Below are 18,521 nucleotides of genomic sequence, written 5' to 3' on the forward strand. Positions count from 1 at the left end.
TAAAAAAAAAATAAAAGAAAAGGGAAGAAGAAAAGTGAGCTATGCTAAAAATTTCACTTTCCAAATGGAGTAAAATGCCTGTTTTGACTATTCCTTGTTCAAACAACCGCTTGGTCTTTTAATGATGTAGAGATCTGGATTGCATCCCCTTAATGAGCATTGACCGAGTCTGTGGTGTCCTTCTCCTGGGGTGTATGTGTGAAAGGAACGTTGGCTGTAATGTTGTAATAAGGTGCTAGAGAAAGGGAGCCCCAGGACTCTTCCAAAATGCCTGGCTGCTGTGGTTAACCCCTTCTGTGTTTCAACAGGCAAATGGTACGCGGGAAGTTAATTTTCCAAGCACAGGTGGATGTTGCAGGAGCAGCCTGGTGCTTCCCAAACAGTTGAGCAGTTACTGCTTTACAGCTGCTGTTCAGACACAGAAATAAGAGGGCGTACGCTGCAGCTTTCTTCTTCCCAATCAAGTTATACACAGACCTTTTGAGAATTATGAATGTAGCCCTCAAAATTAGTCAGCCTCACAGTATTTATGTTGAGCTTCAGATCCTTGTCTCCCTCCTGTGTTTACTCTGATTACGGGTTGATGCGGTGCTATGGACATCTCTATGGCTTTAACTAAATGCACAGAGGCAGCCAGCTCCGGCCAGCCTCTGCCTCCTGCAAGGAGGAAGAGAACAGAGCTTTAACCCTGCTTTCCACACAGCCTCCCCACCCCTCGTGTCCTTTCAGTGGCCGGTGGCCGCTGGTGTGACTCAGAGCAGATGCACCCGCTGGAGGAGTTGCCAAAGAGCTGTCCTGGCAGCCTGCGCTTGGCGGTCACCTCGTGCTGCTCCTCCCTTGGTGCCGGGGACACCACGGGCACAGCGTCTCCGGGGACAGCTCTTCCTTAGCAGGGATTTCCTTCCAGGCGGGGGGGGATCTCCCGGTCGGGATTTGGACACCGTTTCGTTTTCCTCACCTGTTACACTAGAGATGGCGTCCAGGGTATGCGTTAGCATCGCTGCCTCGTGGCTTTTGCAGCTTTGAAGATGCAGCAGTGCTCTAGGGATGTCCCCACCACAGCCATGCAACGGTGGGGTGACGGGGCCGTGTACCTCGGTCGTACCCAATACAGCCTTGGCGGAGAGGGGCCGGGGTAGAGGGGAGGGGAGAACGTCCCTTCCACAGATGTCAATACAAAAGAAGAGGCAAGTGCTCTCTGCTCGCTCCGGCTTGCATGCTGGCAAAAAGGCTGTGAGTTGTGAAACTGTCTGATCCATCACTGACTAAGCAAAACGTAATATATGGTTTATAAACTGTTTAAAAGCTCCCGATGAGTTGGGGAGGGGGGGACACACTGAAATACCCACTTCTGAAGGGGTGAGGGGCTTTGTGTGTTTCATGGGAAGCACTGCAGGTTGTATTTTCCCATGGAATTTGCAAACTTGCTAAGAGTATATTCAGGTACTTCACAGGTTCTTGGTGACATGGTATCTTGCACATTTACACCTCTCCTATTTTTCACGACTCTTGTGTTATTGTAAGAGTTCCTACAATTGCGAGCACTAGGGGATTTGAATGTTTTGACTCCCACATCTTCTGTAGGGAGTGAATTGTTTTATTCCAGAAGGTTGCATTGAGTGGGCACCAGCAAATGTCCTGGGAATGACAGGAGGAGAAAAGACAGGTACTAGGTGTCTGCAGAAAATTTGTTAGGATAATCAGCTAGAGGGCACCAATGAATATTTCTTCTTAGGGCTGTTAAATTAGGCCATGTGGACTCCAGCATATAGATGCATGAGAGAAACATGAGGGCTTTGAGAAACAGTTGTGCTAAAAATAATTTTCAGTGTTATTTTTAATAATGTTATCACAGATGAAGAAAGTGAGGTAGGAGTTTGTAGCCTGGGATGTTTCTTTCTCCTGCTTTGCCGGGTAAACACTATAAATCCTTGAGTGTTTGTTTGGCTAGGTAATGCTTTCCAAAAGTATGTCAATGAAGTAGGCATCGGAGTCACAAAATACTTTCCTATATTTAGATTTTAAATATGCAATAGAAAGTCATTAACTTTTAGACTCCCAAGCACCAAAATCTCTTCTGAAAAGGGGGCTTGGAAGTTAAAATAAGTTAATTAAAAAAACAGAGGTTTTAATATTGCCATAAATGCAAAGTCAGTATTGCCCCATCAGCAGTGATGGCAGGCTTCGTTACATCTTAGTAAGTTTGATTACTGTGAAGGCATGAGAGGGATCCTGAAACTGTTGAAGAGGCAGGAGTTATTGTGGGATTACTCGTTGATTGGCTAATTTAGAGGATTATGTTTTTAATTTGATATCAATGCCCCAACAGAATCCAGTTGCACAGAATCATAGAGTGCTATAGGTTAGAAGGGATCTCTGGGGGTCACCTTTCTAGCCCCTGCCCAAAGCAGGTGCATGGTGCATGGTTCTGCATGTTTGGTTGGTGGTTTTGGTTGGTGCAAGAAACATTAACTATTCAGGTGTTTCTTTGAGTAGTAGAGAGGCAGATGCCAAGGCGGGGTAAAAATTAAGCCAAAAGTGTTTTACAAAGAAGTTGATCTGGATAGCGTTGAAGCATCACCAAAAAATCCCACCCCGCCTCACATGTGTCGATACTTTTATTTAGAACAAACATTGCTCTTGGGTAGCAGAAGGGACTTGGTTTGAGCATTTGTGAATTAATTTTAAATTGTTCTTTTCATTGCTGGCTAATATACGGAAGGAATTGGTAAATAGTAAAAGCAAAGGCTATACAGCATTTTATAGCCCGTGGTTCTGTTTAGACTTAATCCCTATAATGCAGTGTTAAAATTTACAAAACAGCTTGTAATTGCAGTAGCTTATTTAAACCAGCTATTTGTGGTTATGTCTGCTGAGGAAACTTAAACTTCAACGTTCCCCAGCCATCTAATAGCAGCAAATTGACTGCGGGTCTCTTGTAAGAATATCTAAATGTAGGCTGTTGAATAATCCCTTTGGGGGCCCTGTAACTATTTTTGTGCCTGGATATGCGTCATCAGTGGGTATTTTCTCTGGTGACTAGCTTACATCAGTAGGTCTCCTACCATACACTCTATCAGTGAGTGACTTATGATTGATGGGAGTCACGGCTGCTGTTTAGCTTTTATCTGTGACCTCAAATAATGGACAACAGGAATTTCCAGGCTGTTAAATTCCTTGAATGACTGAAGACCCGGGATGGCTCTGCTGATAAACGCAGGTAGTACCCAGATCCCGGGTGTTCACCAGGGGCCGAGGCGGGGAGGAAGGAGGAGGGGGGTTCCTTGGCTACAAGGCGGTGAATCCGGCTCTGCCGTGCAGCCGAAAGGTAGGCTGCCCCGGACGCCGGGGTAGCGGCCGCGCCGGAGGAACGACGAGCGACCGTGATGCTCTGACTAACTCCTGAGCTCTCCAGCCGTACGTGTCCGCCGGTTGACGGTGGCGTTTCAATGTGTTTGACTGGCTGATCTTGAGGGCAGTTCGTCGGTCCCTTTTACCCAGGGAGACGCGCAGTTTGCAGCGCTGTGGAGGGAAGTGCTGTGGAATTTTCAGCCGCAGCCTGGTTGTTTTCTTAACCCTTTTTGTTACTGCCCATGAGCAGTGAGCGGATTTGTTGGAGTGCTTAACCCAGGTGCTCTCTGGGCTAAATCTGAAGGTGCAGTAGGCTACGTGCTTTTAAGGTTAAGTTGCACCTGCCACAGTGACCCACTGAGCATGCGGTCGTAATTCATTTCCTGGTGTTCAGCACTTCGTATTATGAAAATAAGGACTGCAGATACTGAGTTATCCCCTCTTTCTCCTTCTACTCTGCCTTCCTGTCAGAAGCTGACATGCGAAATGGGACTGCGAGGCAGCTACGAGATTTCTGTGAGTGTTACCTGGGATGGATTTAGCAGCGATTGAGTCAGCCCTATGGCGAGGCACTTTGTCATTTCTTCTTTCGCCCCGCTGTTCTTCCTGGCTCTCCCGGGCTCAGTCCCCCCGATACAGCTGTGATAGGAAACAGGAGATCAGCTCCCTGTGAACTCGAGCTCAGGAGTGTCTCGAGCCCTTCTCCTGGCAACCAGGGAGTAAAAATGACAGACGTGGATGCTCTCGGTGTGATTGATGATTAAAAAAAAGTCCTTAATGCTGTTTATCGCACGACATTGTTTGGCTGAGGGAGGATAGCAACTGGATCCAAATTCCTCCTCGCCACTTCTTCCTGTTGGCAGGTGGCCCTCCGCACGGACTGGGCGTGCAAACTCTCACGCCGGCCTTACATATCTGAGTGCCTACCGTTGTTTTTTTTTCACTCAGGTGGCAGCAGAATGGGGCTTTTGTGCAGGATTTTGAGATTCGAAAATTTGCAGAGGGAAACAAGGAGCGGCGTTTGAACTCGCCTGTGTGTCTCCTCCTCCGCATGTACTAGCCCAGAGGTCGCAGTTAATGAATGAAACCAGGCTTCCTGCAGGAGCCGGTTACCCCACGTCTGCGCATTTGTTGACACAGTGCTGGCACACAGCTGCCTTCGGTGGCAAGGCATGTGCTGTCATAGCGTGGATGCCCGCGCTCCGAGGGATACAGGTTATGTATACCTTTCCGTTCCTTGCAGACAGGTGCCTGGTACAACAGCCGCCCTGGGTCTGAAGCAGGTTTCCTCATCTCCTCTCTGGCTAGTTGAGTGCTGGTTAAGAATTGCACGCGACAGAAGTAGTAGGAAGAGAAGCGGCAATTAAAAAGAGGCCTGGAAAATCAAGGAAGAGGAGGGAATGAGGAGGTTTTCATTGAACTGTGATTTACAAGTATACCCTTCCTTTGTTTCTATATCTTTTTTCTTTTTTTTACTTTTTTTTTCAGTCACTTCAATACAACTGTGATTCATGACAAACTGGTTATATAATTCAAAATCTGTGAAAGGTTAACCACAAAAAGCTTGATGAATCTTCAGTCATTTGCATTAAAATTCAGTGAATTTTCCTGGGCTACTGCAATTATAAAATGTAAAGCTTGCTAACTGATTGATGTTGCTATAGGTAATATTTGCCACAGCTTTCTAGGAATCATTATGCCCAGCTACACATTCATATCTTTTGGCTAATATTGACCTGCCTTTCCCCCATTTTTTGGAGGATTTTATTTTAGAGTAGTGATAGTATTTTAGGGTAGCTTTCATTTACAGTGTTCATGCGGGAGCTCAGCATCACCAGCATTCCAGAAAGACTCCACAGGCATTCAAAACATTGCAGAAAGGGTCGGTGTTTGCGAGGAAAAAGCATTAGCAAGTTGCACGCCGTTTCCTCATGCTTGGCACTGGGGCTGTCTGCAAGGCAGAGGGATGAAGTCCAAACTGGCATGTGGCAATGTGTGCAGGTACCTCCCTGTGTGCTGTGACAGGGGTGTCGTGTTGGGGACAAACTAATTTAGGTGCCGACCCGGCAGCGAGGTCATGCCAGGTGGATGCCTGGGTCCATGTGCCTATGCCCTGTTGACCTAAGTGACTAAGTGCAGGCACCAACTTCTGCTTGCACAGCTTGAATTGAGGAACAATGACCGCGGTGGCTAAGGCCTTGTTTTTCCGGAAGAGCCTTTGCCTATTCAATGGCCACCTTTAAAATCTCATCAGTTGCCCTGGACAATGGCAAACCAGATGTTTCTTCATCTTGGTAGTTAAAATAATTAGGTCTTGTGAGCAAGGGATACTGCACATTCACTGGAAGTCAAAGCATCCGCTGCTGCATCTTGTAATAACTCCATCAGCAAACCTCTCCCTCCTCCAGCAAAGCGTGTTGGTGTTTCAGTGTGGAACTAGTTCCCAGTGGGCACAGGACTGTAATTACTGTACTCGGGAGGTGAAAACGCAGACTGAATCTGACACGGGAATATCAGGGGCTTAATTTTGAAATTTTTTAAAGATTAAATACAATTCATTTCTCTCCTGCCTGTTAAATCTGTGACTGCATGCTCTGATCAGCTGCTGTAGTGTTGGATATTTGTTGAGGGTCATAACAGTGAATCGGTATTTAATAGTTTTGTATCTTTTTGACAAAGTATTCTCAGTGCTTAAATATTCCTGAGAATAAAGAGGTGCCCTGGGATGGGAAGAACAGCAAAGGTAATACAAAGCTCACCTTGCCCATGGCCCTCCCTTCTGACAGCGTTATTTTGTTTGAAGAGTGACTGTATGGAGCAGGCAGTGCTGCTCAGTCATTAACGACATCATTAACGCAAGTAGAGATATGTTGCTACTGTGAGCTGGCTATACATTGGAAACATATTCTGAAATATGAGGCAAAGTAGTGATTTCACTACTTCAGAGCACACAGTATCTTTTGATTATGTTAGTTCAAAATCATCTTATTAGTGTCATAAGTACTTGATCTCTCAAGGTGATCTTTGTTTTTCCATAAAGTCCCATTGAAATCGTTGAACCAGTTCCTAGATACTAGGAAACTCTGATTTTGGTCAGCTTGTGTGAGGAAGGGCTTGGAAGGTTTCATTGGTTTGTTTTGTTTCTTCAGGTGTCGTGGAGGAAATATGGGTTAGCCATCGCCTCATTTAGACGTTATTTTGCTGCAGGGAAAAATGAGGAGTTACTCATAAATGTTGTTGATGTTTGTAGTGAGTGGAGTAATACAGAGCGAAGAAGAAGAAAAGCAATGCAGTGAAATAGTATAAGGAAAATACAGCATAAAAAAAAGTTGGGAAAGTGAAAAAAGGTATTGGTATTTCATTTTTGTGGTATTTCATTTTTTTAATCCAATTGATAAGACAAATGAAGAGCCTTCTATCTTTTTGATGTTATTGTGTACAATAATGTGAATGAATGGAGTCAGATAACACTTCAGCTCTTCCAGCATGCTCTGTGCCTGATGGCCTCGGTTTTGCAGCCCGTCCTCATCAGCTCAGTCCTTCCTGCAAGCGGCCGCGACTTTCATAAGACTGTTCGAGATCCAGGACCAGGCTGTCAGTGAGTGAACAGATTCGTAAATATTGCCCTGGCGTCGAGTTAGTTTGAGAGGAACCCACCCATTTGTTCGCACATGGGGAAAAAGAGAGGAGGAAGATGTTGCAGGGGAAGCCTGTGTACTGTGGCAGACGGGAAGGTACCTCATTTATGTCAGTGGCCTGGCACCAACTCCTGTAAACTGTGGCAAAGTCTTTTCTTTGTCTCCTGTCTTTATTCCTGTATATGCACGGTGTGGTAATTCCTGCAGGGATTTTTGCTCTTGGCAGTATTTCTCTTTAGTGCCACAAAGTGAGCATTTTTCCTGCAGGACCTCAAACATCTCAACAAGTGGTGTGCCGCCAGTGACTCAGCGCAGAGCCCCCGTCCATCTGCTCGCAGCCACCAGCGCTCCCTACCAGCCTCCTATTTTCAGATGCAAAGCCGTACGTGAACCCTGAGACAGGAGTGGGTAAGGGACAGGGTCATCCTGGGTAAAGAGGTCCCGTACCCCAAGGAGAGTGCGAGGGAAGAAGCTCCCTTCCAACCCAGGTTAAAATTTTCCCGAGGCAGATCCTGGCCCTCCGCAGGGTGTTCAGGTTGGCTTGGAAACTTGGTGTAAAGGAGGCGAGAAAGAAACGCCGCACACCGACATCCCCAGGAGCCTTGATAATGTCAGGACACCTGACAGTACAGCCGTACTTCAAAAATATCACTGTCGTGAAGGATTTACATGATACCGCAATAGCTAATGACATGAGTGCAGTACAAGGCACTAATTCAAGATTGCTGAGGAGTTTGCCAAGTGTCTGTAGTTTCATGTCATGACTTTGTCCCTTTGCAGACAGGCCTTTAGCATTGGGGAGCTTTCCAGAAACTCATCCAGCCTTTCTTTTTCTCAAGCACAATTGCCAATTGCTACACTACTAGTTAGAAATAGTAGCAACTAAGTTAAAAAATTAAATTCCTTATCAGGTAGTCATTTTGTTTTCGCAAACTGATTCCAACATACTCAAGGATGGATTCTCTGCAGCTTTTCTTCTTGTACACATACTTATACTTTTAGGCAGTGATGTGAATGTACATTTGGGGATTGCTCTGCATGCTGCAATCTTTGTTCAGGGACAGAGGAGATACGAAGTCAGTCCGTGAGGTCCTGACATTTGCTGTCCCTTGCTTGGGAGGTAGGGTATCAATCTGCAGTGTGAAACTCCTTCCTTCTCTTCAGGGAATTCCATTTCCATATACAAAGGCCAGCCAGAAATCCTAATCTGGAAATCTGTAATTTGGGAATGAGAAAGAAATGGGGTTATGGCAAGTAGGAGACACAAAACTCTTTAAACCCTCTTTCACTAATGTGCAGAGAGAAGTAATGGTAACCATATTTTCTTAGCATAACTAAATCATGGAGCATCACATTGAGTAAAGAGAATAGGAACCTTTGAGGTTGCTTTGCTAGTAGATCTCCATCCTCTGTAAAGCTCAGGGTCATGTGCTGATGAAATACAGCCTGGCTTTAAATGTGAACGATGGTGATTTTTCACCCTCTTGACTCTCGACCAGGAGCTCAGGTCTCATTCCACCAGAAACTTGCTGCTGGTTACAGAGGGAGCAAGGTTGTAAATCGGGAGATCAGTTGCTCTTTTTAGTTTAGCATTTTCTACCTTGATTGCTATTAAATTAGATATCACAGTGGTAAAAGCATCAAAGCCAAGATCGCGTAGAAGGGAATAATAGTCTGAAAGATGTATAAAGGAGTAAAATGGTGCAAATGAGCAAAAGGAGTATTAAGTTAACTATCAGGAAAAAAAATCATTATAGTGAAGGTCTGTTCCCCTGATGGAAACCAGAAGAGCTGATGAGTTTGAGTAACTCAAAAGTGACCTGCACAAAACACTGTAAAATGTACTACATAGGTTTTTCTTATTTGGCTACAAGATGATCTAATAGACTTTGGCCATTTCCTTTTTGATCTAATTTCTGGGATTCTCTGATCACTTTTAAAAAAGGTCTTTTTCTTGCCTGTCTCACTGCAAAATTTTCTTAAAGTTTTTGGCACTTTTTACCACAAAGGGAGGCATTTGCAGAAATCAAACATGGTGGTATTTTGAGGACTCCAAACAGATTTTCATGGCCTTATCTTGCCATTGCTCCATTGTAAAATTTCCAGGATACTTGATGGGAGTTTTGCATTAAAATTGTATGGTATTTATATCTAGCTACTCTTTAGAGGCCCAAGTCATATCCATGCTCTATTCCCAGACTAGCCTTCTTCCAGTTCTTTAAAGCTAAAATTTGGCTTTACAGGAAATAATAAACATGCCTGCTGTACTGTAACTAAAATATTCAGACACATGAATCTTTTTCTTGACTTCCTATAAAAATGTCATTTCTAGCTTTATTTTATTTTGTTTGTTCTGGTTTGACTATAATATAAACAAGAGTTTATTAAAGTGTTAGCTCTAAGTTGCAGCTCTTTCTTAAGACTGCAAGGTCTTACAAAAAATACTATTGAAACTGCAGGGCAAAACCATGTATTAACAGAAAAATGAATAATGAGTCTGTTTTCATATGGATTTTTAAAAAAGTACAGCTTGTATTTGAACTAAATGTACTATTTCTTCCACTGCAGCCAGGAAGCCCTCATAGACTTTTGACAGCGCCGCCAAAAAATTAATGCTTCAGCTGTTTAAAAGATATCAAAAGCTTGTTTGACAATTGTAATCTCTTCCAGGAATTTCCTTTCCCATTTTTCCCTCCCTATAAAAACTGATAACGAGGTCCTTGTATAGTAGAAACGGAAAGTCCGAGGTATGTTACAAAGCGTTGTGCATTCCTTACAGCCTCATGAGATGAGGCACGACATCTCCACGGCGGGCTAGGAAACGCGGGTACTCCATTGTGTAAGTAGCATTTGCTTCAAGGATTAACTGCTTGCCAAGATAGCTCAGATTTAAATGTTTTCTAAGCCATTTTTGAGCTTTTACGTGAAGTGGCAGCCAACAGGAGAGCTGTTGGATGGCTGGGTAGGAACTCAAAGCAATGACCAAGGAAAGACAAAACCAAAGGAAGCAGGGAAATACGCTGCATGTGCCAGCATCAGTTGACACAGCAGAACTGAAGGCAAGGGAAAGCCACACCAGCCCGGCTTCCCTTGAATTTCTCTCCTCACTTCTACACGCAACAAGATGTGACAAACTGAAATGAGACGCAGTTTGAACTTTTGTTCTGAAGCGTATCGAAAAGGCACTGAAACATGGACTCAAAGGTCAGTTTTGTTCCCTTTTCTGTAACAAATTCCCAGGACAGCTGTTAATACTACTCTGTCTTTTAAGGCTAATCTTTAATGGTATTCACTGATACGTAATATGAAATATATAGTATTACTGTAGCTGTGGTGAGGAGCGGTTTGTTCTTCTCTAATGATAGAAAGGAGATTCTGTGTTAGGAAGAGTGAGGTAATTAAAGAGGTTGCCAATAAAAAAGCCACCGTGTTTGCAGAGGGTGCCCTTGCGTTCAGCAAATGCCAATTAGAGAAATGTCACTTTATGTGTATGATGGGTTATTACTGCACAAACACTTGTACAATTACGCGCCAGGTCAGAAGGGCAAGTTACCTTCGCCTCACAGCCATTATTTTAAAGCAAACACAACTACCAGGCACGCGAATATCAGGCGTTGCAGAAGGGGAACAGTAAAGTAATGAATATTTGAAAATGCAGGCTAAAGAGAAAAAGAGTCAATGTAACAAGCCTTGGCTTTGTGGGAGGTAATTTTTACCGTGTCTGCGCTACGTGGATTAGAAACATCATCTTTATATAATGGAGAAGTGAATGCTTCCTTCCACCGCTTAAATATAGTTACTATTCTGTTATATTGTTCTGATGTTTGGAAATGGGAAGAGAATATATATTTTTTTGATACCTTCTTTGATACTGAAATGTTTGCAGTCCACATGCCTTTGTAAACAAGTTTGTGTACTTCCTTCTGTTGAGCTACCAGTGGTCTGGTACCACCACCGTCTTCCTGATACACCCTGCTCTCAGCTCTTGTGTGGCTCTGACTGACTTCAGTCAACGGAATAAAGGGCAGTTCTGCAAGTGACCTGGTGCAGGACACGGCCTTGGGTGTTTATTACTTGCACCTATTTGTGGGTGTTCTACTTGGTATTTTATTTTGCCTGAAAGTTCATTAGAATCAAGTCTGAAGAGGCAGAGGGCTCTGTGGATGCTGTGGCCATCTCGGGTGTGTACAGGATAGCTGCGCTACACCTGGATTCGTGAGTTTTGCTCTAAGGCTATTAGGTTCGTCGTCCTTTCTGATGTGGTTGCCGTCTGTGCTTGTGCTGGCTTCTCTCCGGGTCAGAAGAAAGAACACACTTCAGCAGGGACTGCGTTATCGTCGGTGGCCTGAACCTTTGTGCTCGCTTGACCTCATGCCTCCAGGAAGCTCAGCTGGCAAACGTAGCGCAGACCTTTGTGGCAGCACCCTCTGAGGTGCGTGGACTGCCGATGAGGTTGTCCTGCTTCCATATATGCCGAGGTATTTTCATTGACCTGCTCTTTTCACAGGTTTGAAATTGCTGTGGCTTTAAAGTCCCAGCTTTCCCTAAAGAGGAAGCACGGCGCTCGCCCGAGGACCTGCTCGAACCCAGCATCTGCCGGGGCAGGATGGGGTGGCAGAAGTTAAATGGAGAGCATTAGTTTGAAAAATTTTATGAGGTCACCATCCTTTTAAATTGGTTTACACAGATGGCTGTCTGGTTTGTTGCTTTGTCCTTGCTTAATAGTAACTGTTTATGGAAAAATGAATTGCTTTGCAGAAGGAGGTCCAAAAGCTCATGCTGTTGTTTCCCTCACTGGAGATCTTCATGTTATTATGGGCATACAAAGATTTGGCCTGAAACGGAGATTAATTATGAAGCGCGCAGTGAATAATTAACTGTTTGACTTGTTCCTAAGCTCTGTAGTCACCAGGTTAGAAATGATTTCCCAAACTGCAGGAGATAAGAGAAGGTTATTCCTGGTTTCACAATGTCCGTATTGTTAGGGCTTTGTGCTGTGTGTACTCTGACATCAGCTGATACCTACGCAAGTCGGGTCCAGCTTCTCATCCAAACCACTTCCTGGGGTTTTCTCGGGTAATGGCAGTGATTCAGAAGACACCGCAGTGCCTCAGAAAGCCGTTTCTTACATGTCACACCCAGACTGTGTGACCGGGAAGAAATTAGGTTCTTAGGAAAGAGTTTTGATCTTAAAAATACCTACGGTTTTTTTGTTTGTTCTGCATTCAGATTTAGATGTGCATTGCGTGGCTTTTGTCCTACTGACCCGTTCGTAGACTCGTGGTATGTATTGTGGAAGATGTAGGAACATGATATACACCTATGCACAAGGCAGGAGCCTGAGACTAGCCTGCAGACAGGGACACTGATTTTGCATCCACAGTTGTTCCTACCTGGCAAAAAAACCCACCAAAAAATAGAGAGCATTAATTTTTTTCAAAGGAAATAAAATCTAAATAACGGTACTCTGCATTTTTGCAGGATTGTCTACTTAAGAAGCTGAGAGTGAGTTAGAAACATTGATGAAGCCTCTATTCTCTGAGGTGGGTATGTGTCTTTATTACTATTTTGAAAGAGCATAGAAAATTCAAACCATTTGCCCGAGTCCAGACACAGAGCTATTTAAGAGCCATGAATAGAGTCCAGAAGTTTTCTGCCACAGCACGTGTTCTGATCAATACTTGCAGATAAGGTCTTTTGACCTTCTCTGGAAGGAAGTGATGAGCTTTTGCATTCTGTCAGCTTTTGAAGTGGCTCTTTTAATTTTCAGTTTCTGACTAATGGAATAAGTGACTCTCACAAATACTTTTGCTCCGCTGTCCTCCTGCTCTTGTTGTGTGGTGGCCTTAGGTCACAGTCTGGGGAGATAACAGTCTGTGATAGGGGAGTCAGTGGAAATCAAACGTGTCCGCTGGATCCAGACCAAACATAATCTGGGGTTCAGAAATGTTCAGTGTGTTTCATTACTTTTTTTTTTTTTTTATTTAAGCATTTTGTCACGGTCAGATGCACCAGCAGTCTTTTAATAAATCCCCTTCCGTGTTGAGACTTGCAGCTCAGGTTCTCAGACCCATGAGGGCTGGATAATTTGAATAAGTCTGAGAAGTGAAACTGAACATTCGTAGGTGCAGCAATGACAGGCAGCAAAACGAGCGAATCCTTGTCATTTTGATAGCCTTTGTCATTACCAGATACTGCATGCAAAACCTTCAGCTCTGTTTGCCCTCTGCATGAGCAGCTCAGACGTGGACCCTCGGCACTTCTATGCCCCGGGCTGGTTGCCCACCCCTGCTCGAGTGGCCCCGTTCCCGGGTCCCTTGTTTTGGGCAGTGGCCTGGAGAAACTTTCTCTTGAGTTCTTGGTTATTTGCACCGGTTTCCCTTTTGGCTTTGGGAGATAAACCCAGCGAGTGGGCTTCTGCCTCCTGCTTCACGCCGTCGGGATCCTGGACTTGCTGTGGAAAGGAATAAGTCAGGATTGGAATGAGCCTCTCAGAGATTTGGGTTTTTCTTTAAACCGGTGTTTGCCTTTAAAAGCCTTTTTTGAATAACTTACTCTGACAGTAAGTACCAGAATAGATACCGATAAAATATAAATTTATGCATGCCAGCATTTATCTCTTTTGTGTCTATTCACAAATACATACCGAAAATTGACTGTAGCTCCATATGGCTCCCAATCTCTTCCCTCCCCCGGCTGTCAGCTTCTCCTTACCTGGATGAACAGAAGGTAGCAGAGTGCTGGGCCACGAGCTGCAGGTGGGTGTAGCAGAAAAGTTAGATTCAAAATGTTTTTCTCTGGGACATCACTGTGGCTCCTTAAGTGCTTCCCAGTTCAGATGGAAAATGAATTAAAAATACGGTGCAGTTTGACACCAACCTTAGCTTCACACTCTAAAAAAGGACTGAAAAAACTCAGAGGGCGAGTTACCTGTGTGCAGATTTGCTTTCTGGGTGATAGAGGCTGTGCAAAAGCTTTTATTGCTTGAGAAGCTTTTCAGTACACATTATGGCTATTAATTAAAACCACTTATTTTTTAATCTGAAATTTACACTTGGTTGAATTAGAGATGACAGGCCTGCTTGTAATCTGTTCCATAGGGCTGTAAGAAAGTTGAGATACCTCCACCCCGAGACCTTCCATTTTCTGAGCAGAAGCACCATTTACTTTGCTCAGTTCTGAAGCGCTGACGTTCAGAATCTATGGTGAGATTTGTAATACGCCATTTGATTGAAATTATGCAAATCCACTGCCGTAGCATAAAATGCTGTAAGAACTTCGGGCGGGGAATGGCCCATTTCTTCTGCCTTAACATGCCCCAAGGTGGGAGGTGCAGGTTTCCCGCGTCGCTGCCACGGACCCGGGGACGGCACAGCTTGCTGCCTCGCTGCCCCCACTGCCCTGCCCCAAAACCAGTCGCGATCGACTCCTCACAGTCTCCAAACTGGGAAAGTTCTGAGCCAGTATTAGGTGGTGTTGCCATTAATCAATGATTCCGTTAGTAGAGCGTTACCTCGGCTTTCGGGGGCCGTGTGGGTGGGCAGCTTAGTGGTCGTCTTCTGTTGCTGATGCTCTGGTCGGATGGTACAGGAGCTGAAATGGTCACAGCTGATTTGGAGGTTTCTTAGGAGGTTCCTTTCTGCTGCTGCCTTTAGAAACCAAACATGAGGCCACAGCTTTCTGTGTCCTGGGAGAGCATTAGGTTATGCTGTCAAATTCAGAGCAGTTAGATCATGCTTTAAAGACATCCATCTAGGAGGATAAACAGAGAGGGAAGCAGCTAAGGAGGAACAGAGGACAAAACTGGTTGGAAGAACATTTAAACGGCAGAAGGTTCTGAAATACTTTACTACTGCTCTAAACTGGGACAAACCCTTGACAACGGTTATACAGTAAGAGATCTTATTTCAGAACATTTTAAATGTGCTTCAGTTTTATTTTGCGTAAAGGTATTTTGATTGTGAAGGTATTCCAGCTCATCTCGTATGGCTTGTTAAATTATAATTCACTGGGTAGCACCACAATACTGTTAAACTGTTAGTATTGAAGTATCTCGTTATATCACAAGGCCTGTTACTTTTATTAATCTTCATTTAAACCAGGGGCAAAATTTCTATTTTTTATGGAACTTTTAACTTGTATCAAATCAGTATGTTTTTCTTTCAGGAGACCCTTTCAGTATGAAAAGTTTGGATAAGTTACACAGTTTCACAATTTTGTTCAATTCTTACTATGCAGTTTCAGTTTTTAAAATGAGTGAAACGTGCCTCCTTTTATTGTCTATAAACCCCATAAATCCCTAGAATTACATATTTATGACTGCATAGGATTTCAGCACAGCTAGGGCTGACTTTTCATTTCTGTGAGAATGTTTACAATTGAATGGTCTCAGGAATAAAAATGCCGCTTTTTTTACGTGTATGTTTTGTGAATATAGAACTTGCACACGCTCTGAGCCGTGAACCAAAAGCTTCAGATTTAGCCAGCAGAGAGGAAGGAATTTGTCTGCTCTACACCAAAAGGAAGTATTTGCTGTGTTATTGTAGTACATGGCCTTTTGCCATCTTTGATAAAGTATTTAAGGGTTGTGCACCCAAAGTCTGCTGCCCTCTTGACCCATCATCCATCACCGGCTGTAGAGGAGGTAGATGAGATGCAGCTCCATAGGAGAGCCATTGTTTCAGCCCCGCGCAGCTCCTCCGAGAACGGAAGCTGCAGACAAAGCGGCTCCCCTGCGATTCACCGCGCCGCTCGGCCTCACGGTGTTTTCTCTTTTACCTAAGACCTCTCCTGGTCCTGCTCTGTGCCGGCCGAGGTGGACAGACGTGCAAGGAAGCTGTGGGACTGATCTGCTTCCCGCTCAGCTTCAGCGGGCGTGAATGAGACGAGCGTCTGGCATTTTTATATATTTTTTTTCTGTATTAAAAAGGAAAACCAGAAGACAATTATCACAACACTGTGCCTTGGTGATATATTTAAATTTATTTCCCTTTTGACTATTCAACACTGTTGATAAATGATGCTTAAAACACTGAATTGCCCGTCATTTTTCTAGCACGCTGCAAATTGCCCAGCCTTTTTTTTTTTCCCCTCTCTGAAAGCAGTTCTGGTTACAGAAATGCCAGCATCCCCAGTAAGTATGCCAAGAATGTACAGTTATACTTTATACTGCTAAATTAACAGACAGGAATAGTCACACCAAACCAGATTCAGCTCCCAGATGGGAAAGTGTCTCCTCTAGCCCAAATTTTAATGACTTTTTTACATGAGAAAGTTTCACCAATATAGCATACAGTGTGATTTAAAACAAATGCTGTCGTCTCTCTATGTTGGTGACAGGTAACTTGTAGAAAATAGTGATGATTTCTTTGTTTTCAATGACCAACTAGGGGTTGAAAATGTCTGGATGTTTAGGTAGGTTAACTCTTCTCTTCATGTCTTAAAGTATTTAAATGTAAAAAGATTATTTTTAGTTTATCAGTTGTACTTTTCTGAGCACTGGTTTGAAGTGAAAACCAGGGTCTGATTTTTATCCGATTTGTTATATATGCAATTCTCTTAGCTTTGTGAATTCAGTTATAATTTGCATTCCTGTAAGTGACAGGGGAATAAGTCGTAGATGGCATAACAACAGTATCAGAAGAGCTAACTTCGATTGTTGCAGTATGTGCCGCTGATGGCGTGAAATATTCTCAGAGAGACAGTTCTGTCTCCTGAGTAGGAAGGGTCCGTTCTTGAGATGATGAAATCTGTGGTCTTTGATGATTTGCCTGGGCCAGCTGGAATACCCTGGGAGATTTTGGCCCCCCCGCAAATTTCAACAATGACTGTGTTACGATGAAATGAGGCAGTTTTACCATTTATTTAAAAGAAGGAAAAGGGACTTCCTCTTTTTATGAACACTTTATCAAAGAGATGTGAAAATCCCTAGCCTGACTTCTCCGTGGAACGGCTTTAGGATCCTGCCATGAAGCCGAGTGAGATACGCAAGTGCTAGAAGAAAAAGTTAAAAGGGGCGTAGGTGGGCATTTGGATAGGAATACACAGTTCTCTGTGGTTGTGCCAGCCCCTGTGAATACCATCTCTCCCAGACATTGCAGGTGCTCAGACACTGGAGAAATGCTTTAGATGGGATCACTTTGTGCTGTTCTCCAGTTCACAGTATTTCTAGTTTTCAGTGCACTGTACTACTCTACTCCTGTTTATAAATCTTTTAAGTGTGCACATTAAAAAAGTAATTAAATTGTCATTATAATTTATAGTACGCCTGAAGTCAATCACCTAATTAAACAGAAAGAGCAGAGGTAGTAGGTTCATAAGCATTTATTAAGTACTACAGTATTAATTATGCAGGACTTTTGAACCACGCAAAAGAGGAAAGAATGGAAACACCAATCTAAAAAGGTTTTCCATTGCTGCCCTTCTCAATTTAATAATATGAGACACCCCCCCACACCCCTAGTTGGCAGGACAATACTAATGCTTTCTATTTGTTAATTTTTAATGAACTTATGATTGAGGTTTTTTTTATGACAATCACTTGCAGCATTTTCCTGTAATATTTTTGAAAGAATTACATGTCCCCGTGCAGGGGGCTATAAATACGTGAGTAGAATTGGAAGATACACTTAGAGTTATGGCTTGGGGTGGATTGTGCAGGAACAGACTCTTGGCTGTCACTCCTCAGCATCTCAGGCAGGGAGCGGAGCCTGTGCTGGTCCCAGAAAAAAGGCTTGGGGGGGGGATCAGCAGAGGTGGGGGCTGAGCCCAAAAGAGGAGGCTCTGGAAGAGTGGTGGGCATGTGTAGGGGCACCATGGTCAAGAGAAGGTTTGCTCTTTCTCTGCAGCCTTTCTCCCACCTCTAGCTGCAAACCCGTGTGAGTTGGTGGGAAGCAGAGGTCACCCCGCAGGGACCGGGGTCGGGGGGAGGCTCCGCAGCGCGGTGGGCTGTGGGTTGGAGCCTGAGAAATGGAAGTGCATTGTATTAGTGAGCTTGGGAAATGGGGCTGTCTTACCGTGTCTGGTTTGTAGGTGATGAGGATTGGAGCAGAAGCCTTAAATTTAGTATTTCTTCTTTTTTCCTAGTTTGTTAGAAAAGAAAAACTGCTGATAATGCACTGAAATCGACTTACCTTCCTTCCATGTTGTTTCTGGGGGTCTCGTTTCAGCCTCGGTGGGCCTTACATGTGAATGTTAGACATCAACAGTTCTCTTTGAGACAGCAGAGGGGTCTGATCCTGATGCCTGGGCCTCGAGCCCTGGCTGCGTGAAGTAGCCCACAGGCTTTAGGGGAACGAGCAAGTGAGCAGGCGCACAGACAGTGGCCGGCAGCATTTCAGAGGTCTGTGATCTTGCACTGATCCATCAGCCTGCAGCGAGCAGAGCCTCAGTGGCGCTTGGGGATAAAAATGCAGCCAGTAGGCAAACAACTGCAATAAACCGGGATGAAGACCGGTCAGGGTTTTGAACAGAATTCAGTGTACACTTTGCAACTCAATCGAATGCTGATGGTAAGGGCCAAACTGAAATCCC

At 44.1% G+C, this 18,521-nt stretch overlaps 1 protein-coding gene across 10 annotated transcripts in view; it reads left to right on the plus strand.

Moving 5' to 3' along the window:
• The window catches only part of HIVEP2 (HIVEP zinc finger 2), a 145,559-nt gene that overhangs the window by 52,999 nt on the left and 74,039 nt on the right, over positions 1 to 18,521 (plus strand). For 4 of the 10 annotated variants that reach the window (XM_054197059.1, XM_054197054.1, XM_054197062.1 and 1 more), the window contains exon 3: positions 12,471 to 12,532. The exons of 2 other annotated variants lie outside the window; for them this stretch is intronic. The gene's annotated coding sequence lies outside the window, so the exon portion shown is untranslated. Of the gene's footprint in view, positions 1 to 3,009; positions 3,221 to 12,470; positions 12,537 to 14,089; positions 14,195 to 18,521 lie in introns of those variants that run through there. 4 more of the 10 variants (XM_054197057.1, XM_054197055.1, XM_054197064.1 and 1 more) reach the window with 4 other exon arrangements.

Source organism: Rissa tridactyla, chromosome 3, assembly GCF_028500815.1.
Source record: "Rissa tridactyla isolate bRisTri1 chromosome 3, bRisTri1.patW.cur.20221130, whole genome shotgun sequence".
Taxonomy (NCBI): Eukaryota; Metazoa; Chordata; class Aves; order Charadriiformes; family Laridae; genus Rissa; species Rissa tridactyla.